The sequence below is a fragment of the Oryx dammah genome, unplaced genomic scaffold, assembly GCF_014754425.2.
Source record: "Oryx dammah isolate SB20612 unplaced genomic scaffold, SCBI_Odam_1.1 HiC_scaffold_2, whole genome shotgun sequence".
Classification (NCBI taxonomy): Eukaryota; Metazoa; Chordata; class Mammalia; order Artiodactyla; family Bovidae; genus Oryx; species Oryx dammah.
This window is the reverse complement of record NW_024070186.1, coordinates 137,406,413-137,412,412: the sequence shown is the minus strand read 5'-3', so window position 1 is coordinate 137,412,412 and position 6,000 is coordinate 137,406,413. Positions and strand designations below refer to the sequence as shown.

The window sequence follows — 6,000 nt, the reverse complement described above, 5'->3', positions numbered from 1 at the left end:
CTGATCTTTGTATTGATATGTCCCCTTACAGTTTATAACACATTTTTGTACTCTTTACTCAGTTACTAAATTATTAAGGATTGCAGTTAAAGATAAAATCCTTGACTATTCAAGTTAATAAGTTAGATTTTATTAAATGAGACAGTAAACCGGAAAGCCTGATGTAACTGTCCAAACATTAAATAGATTTATGTATTACTGTTATAAGAAAGGCAAGAAGCCATAACAAGTTTTTGAGAATGGGAATTCATCTGTGTTTATTTAATAATGGACTGTGAAAGACGGGTTGGAAAAACTAGACTGGAAGCAAAGAGCCCTGAGAAGAAGCTCTGATAAATGAAGGATCCACTGACAAAATAACACGGGATTCTAGCCAGGATGGAGTAAGGAGTACCAGAATAGCTCTGCAAAGTTAGAAAACAGGACAAAATATATGAAATACCTATTTCAGATGCTGAAACACAGGCAGAGTAAAATGTGATCTCAGAAAAAAAGGCAACAACTGAGGTAAGCCTAACAACTGCCCTGGTTTTATGCCTGGAGACACTTTCAGACCAAAGTGCATATAAGAATATCCTAGCAAAGCTGGTATGAAAAGACAAAAATTGAGTTTGGGGAGTATGAGATGTCTGGAATTTGCAATTAGGAGTGCAGAAAGGAAGAACTACTCGGAAAAGTTTCAGAATATCCTTTAAGACTTCACTTGAATACTTCACTTGAATACACTGTGCACGTACAGAGTAGAAGCTCTGAAAGGCTGGGCAAAAATTAATCACCAGGAAAAAAAGAATCACTGGGGAACTACAATCTGAACAAATAGATTCAAGAGAAACAGATTCAAGAGATTAGATCTGACAGACAGAGTGCCTGATGAACTGTGGACAGAGGTTCATGGCATTCTACAGGAGGCAGGGATCAAGACCATCCCCAAGAAAAAGAAATGTAAAAAAGCAAAATGGCTGTCTGAGAAGGCCTTATAAATACCTGTGAAAAGAAGAGAAGTGAAAGCAAAGGAGAAAAGGAAAGATATGCCCATCTGAATGCAGAGTTCCAAATAATAGCAAGAGAGATAAGAAAGCCTCATGGATCAGTGCAAAGAAATAGAGGAAAACAATAGAATGGGAAAGACTAGAGATCTCTTCAAGAAAATTAGAGCTACCAAGGGAATATTTCATGCAAAGATGTACTCAATAAAGGACAGAAATGGTATGGCCCTAACAGAAGCACATGATATTAAGAAGAGGTGGAAAGAATACACAGAACAACTATACAAAAAAGATCTTCATGACTCAGATAATCACAATGGTATGATCACTCACCTAGAGTCAAGATATCCTGGAATGCAAAGCCAAGTCGGCCTCAGGAAGCATCACCATGAACAAAGCTAGTGGATGGAGGTGATGGAATTCCAGTTGAGTTACTTCAAAATCCTAAAAGATGACGCTGTGAAAGTGCTGCACTCAATATGCCAGCAAATTTGGAAAACTCAGCAGTGGCCACAGGACTGGAAAAGGTCAGTTTTCATTCCAATCCCAAAGAAAGGCAATGAAAAAGAATGCTCAAACTACCGCACAATTGCTCTATCTCACACGTTAACAAAGTAATGCTCAAAATTCTCCAAGCCAGGCTTCAACAATACGTGAACTGAGCATTTCCAGATGTTCAAGCTGGTTTTAGGAAAGAGAGAGGAACCAGAGATCAAATTGCCAACATTCATTGGATTATCGAAAAAGCAAAAGAGTTCCAGAAAAACATCTACTTCTGCTTTATTGACTATGCCAAAGCTTCCGACTGTTTCGTTCAGTTCAGTTCAGTCACTCAGTCCTGTCCCACTCTTTGCGACCCCATTGAACGCAGCACACCAGGCCTCCCTGTCCATCACCAACTGCCAGAGTTTACCCAAACTCATGTCCATTGAGTCAGTGATGCCATCCAACCATCTCATCCTCTGTAATCCCCATCTCCTCCTGCCTTCAATCTTTCCCAGCATCAGGGTCTTTTCAAATGAGTCAGCTCTTCACCTCAGGTGACCAAAGTATTGGAGTTTCAGCTTCAACATCAGTCCTTCCAATGAACACTCAGGACTGATCTTCTTTAGGATGAACTGGTTGGACCTCCTTGCAGTCCAAGGGACTCTCAAGAGTCTTCTCCCACACAATTCAAAATCATTAATTCTTCGGCACTCAGCTTTCTTTATAATCCAACTCTCACATCCACACACAACTACTGGTGGATCACCACAAACTATGGAAAATTCTTAAAGAGATAGAAATACCAAACCACCTGACCTGCCTCTTGAGAAATCTATATGCAGGTCAGGAAGCAACAATTACAACTAGACATGGAACAACAGACTGGTTCCAAATAGGAAAAGGAGTACATCAAGGCTGTATATTGTCACCCTGCTTATTTAACTTCTGTGCAGAGTACATCATGAGAAATGCTGGGCTGGATGAATCACAAGTTAGAATCAAGATTTCTGGGAGAAATATCAATAACCTCAGATATGCAGATGACACCACCCTTATGGCAGAAAGCAAAGAAGAACTAAAGAGCCTCTTGATGAAAGTGAAAGTGGAGAGTGAAAAAGTTGGCTTAAAGCTCAACATTCAGAAAACGAAGATCATGGCATCTGGTCCTATCACTTCATGGGAAATAGATGGGGAAACAGTGGAAACAGTGACAGGGTTTATTTTGGGGGGCTCCATCACTGCAGATGGTGATTGCAGCCATGAAATTAAAAGACGCTTACTCCTTGGAAGAAAAGTTATGACCAACCTAGACAGCATATTAAAAAGCAGAGACATTACTTTGCCAACAAAGATCCGTCTAGTCAAGGCTATGGTTTTTCCAGTGGTCATGTATGGATGTGAGAGTTGACTATAAAGAAAGCTGAGTGCCGAAAAATTAATGCTTCGGCACTCAGCATAAATGTGGTGTTGGAGAAGACTCTTGAGAGTCCCTTGGACTGCAAGGAGATCCAACCAGTCCATCCCAAAGGAGATCAGTCCTGAATGTTCATTGGAAGGACTGATGTTGAAGCTGAAACTCCAGTACTTTGGCCACCTGAGGTGAAGAGCTGACTCATTTGAAAAGACCCTGATGCTGGGAAAGATTGAAGGCAGAAGAAGAAGCAGACAAGAGAGGATGACATGGTTAGATGGCATCACCAACTCAATGGACATGAGTTTGAGTAAATTCCAGGAGTTGGTAATGGATCCGGAGGACTGGCGTGCTACAGTCCGTGGGGTCGCAAAGAGTGGGACAGGACTGAGTGACTGAACTGAACCGAACTGAACTGACAATCTTTACAACTACTGGAACTCATAGGAAAGTAATCATTTGAGTTTTATACAACTAGAGAATAGAAACTTTATTGGAAGACCTGTGACATACAATAGAAGGCTTAAGCCACTCCTTAAGAAGAGAACTAGAAATTCTTATAACAAAAGGATAGTCTAGATGCTCACAAAGTTTAATAAGCTACTAGAGTAACAGCCTCCCAAAACAAAGCCCAATACTCTTTTAAAACCTGGATATTCAAATGTATTCATTTTATAATGCTGTCATAACAAGTTGACACAAATTTAATGGCTTAAAATCATACAATTTACTATCTCTAAATTCCATAGGTAAGAAGTCTAGGTACAATGGAATTGTAACCCTCCATTTAGAACCTCACAAGGCTAAAATCAAGACATCAGACAGGTATTGAAGTGAACATCCAAATCCATTCAGTTTTTTGGCTGAATTCAGTTCCCTTAAGTTTTAAGATTGAAGTCCCATTTCCTAGCTGGCTGTCTGCTGGGGTCTGGTCTTTTTTCTTTTTTTAATTGGAGGATAATTACTTTACAATGTCTTTAATTTCTGCCATTCAACAATGTGAATCAGCCTGAAATATACATTTATTCCTCTCCTGCTTGAACTTCCCTCCCATCCCCATCCCACCCTGCATCCCAACCCCCTAGGTCATCACAGAGCACAGGGCAGAATGGATGAACAAATTGTGGAATATTATTCAGCAACAAAAAGGAACTCCTATTACAAAACAGCACCATGAATCTTAAAAATATGCTGAATAAGGCAATCACAAAAGAATACACACCATTTATTTTCACATATATAAAGTTCTAGAGCAGGCAAACCATATCTTTAGAGATATAAATTAGATCAGATGGGGGAGGGGGTTTGACTGAGAAGGAGCATAGAGAATTTCAAGGTTGTGGAAATGTTCTATATTTTGATTGGGGTGGTGGACATGCTATCGTATACATTTGGCAAAACTCAGGGAGCGTACTTTTAAAATGGGAAAGTTTTATTTCTCTAAGTTAAACCCCAAAGTGTAGACTTTTAAAAATAATTTTTAAATAAAAAACAAGGTAAAAGTTTTAAGGAGAGGTAGATAGGCAAAATGCTACAGAAAGAGAGAGAACACTGAGAAATGAAAATAACTTCGATCCAAGAAAATCGTTACTGATTTTAGAAAATACTTCATTGAAAAAAAATGAGTAGAACCCAAGATGTAAGACATTTCAGTCATATTTACATAAAATGTGACATTCAAATAGGTAACACAAAGACTTTTCTATTTCAATCTGTTGTTGTTCTTCAGTCAGCTAAGTTATGGCTCACTCACTTGAGAACCCATGGATTTCAGCCCACTGGGCTCCTCTGTCCATAGGATTTCCCAGGCAAGAATACCAGAGTGGGTTGCCAGGGATCCAGCCCAGGGATCCAGCCCGCGGCTGCTGCATCGGCAGGCAGATTCTTTACCACTGAACCACCTGGGAGGCCCTTCTGATTCCATTAGTGCTTCTCAAATTCTCATGTGTACAGTAATCACCTCGGGGTTTTGTGAAAAGCAGGTTCAGATTCAGGATGTCTTGGGTGAGACTTTATATTCTACGTTTCTAACAAGATCAGTCAGTTCAGTTGCTCAGTCGTGTCTGACTCTGCAACTCCATGGACTGCAGCATGCCAGGCTTACCTGTCCATCACCAACTCTCCGAGCTTGCTCAAACTCATGTCCATCCAGTCGGTGATGTCATCCAACCATCTCATCCTCTGTAGTTCCCTTCTTCTTCTAACAAGATACCAGGCCAATATTGCTGACTCATCTCCTATACTTCAAGTAGCAAAAATACAGATCACTTTTCTGGGGCACTGATAGTTTTAAGTGCCAGTTTGGCCTAGAAGTTCGCAAGTTCTACGGAATCCATTCCTACCACAAGTCACCTGTAGACTGACAACCTAGTCCTGTCTATGTAAACAGTACAGGTGTTTATGATGTTCTGGAAAATAACAGCTAACCCCTGTGATCAAGTCCTCACCTCTGTTTCTAACCAACAGATAATCTGGGTTAGTCATTTTTAGGAGGCAAAATAAGAACTCTTCTGGTTTCTCTTCTCTAAACTGTTGTTTGAGTCTTACAATAGAAAATGTAAGTCAAAGTGTTATATGAATCATAACCTTAAAAGAAAGAATGTCAAACAGAAACCAAAGAGGGGCAAAAGAGATCTTGAGTACCTCGGTTTTCTAAAGGGGCGGAACCTAAAATAAGAGGTGGGGCTCCGGGATTATCCTCGTGGGCGTGTTAGGAATGCGCCATATTACAGGGGAGGGGAGCCCCATTTCTACAACAATCTTAAAAATAAAGCTTCTGGATTTGAAATTACCCCTAAATGACAAAAACTTGAAACACAAACTTTTCTACCATTAAACTCGTCAACCGGCACCTAACTCAAAAGTTCAGCGATACTATTTTGCCTCGGTCTAGCGATTTCACCCAAAGTTCTCCCCGCGTGTCCCCCAGCCTCGTCACTTCGCGGCCCACGCGGCCCCCGCCCGGAGGCAGTAGTTTCTCCTACGCTAAAGGGGGAGGTGATAACGGACTCCTATATCTACTTGCCTCGAGGAGGGGCGTGCGAGACACCGAACGGTGAGACATCCGGGCCAGGAGACGCGGGATCAGGAGGAAATCCGAGCCGAGGCCGCGGCGTC

General features: G+C 41.0%; 1 protein-coding gene across 1 annotated transcript in view; it reads left to right on the top strand.

Annotated features, from left to right (window-relative positions):
• The first annotated feature begins 5,832 nt into the window (after nt 1-5,832).
• CUNH21orf91 (chromosome unknown C21orf91 homolog) overlaps nt 5,833-6,000 on the top strand; it is a 34,575-nt gene continuing 34,407 nt past the window's right edge. The window contains exon 1 of the mRNA XM_040227439.1: nt 5,833-5,938. The gene's annotated coding sequence lies outside the window, so the exon portion shown is untranslated. The remainder of the gene's footprint in view (nt 5,939-6,000) is intronic.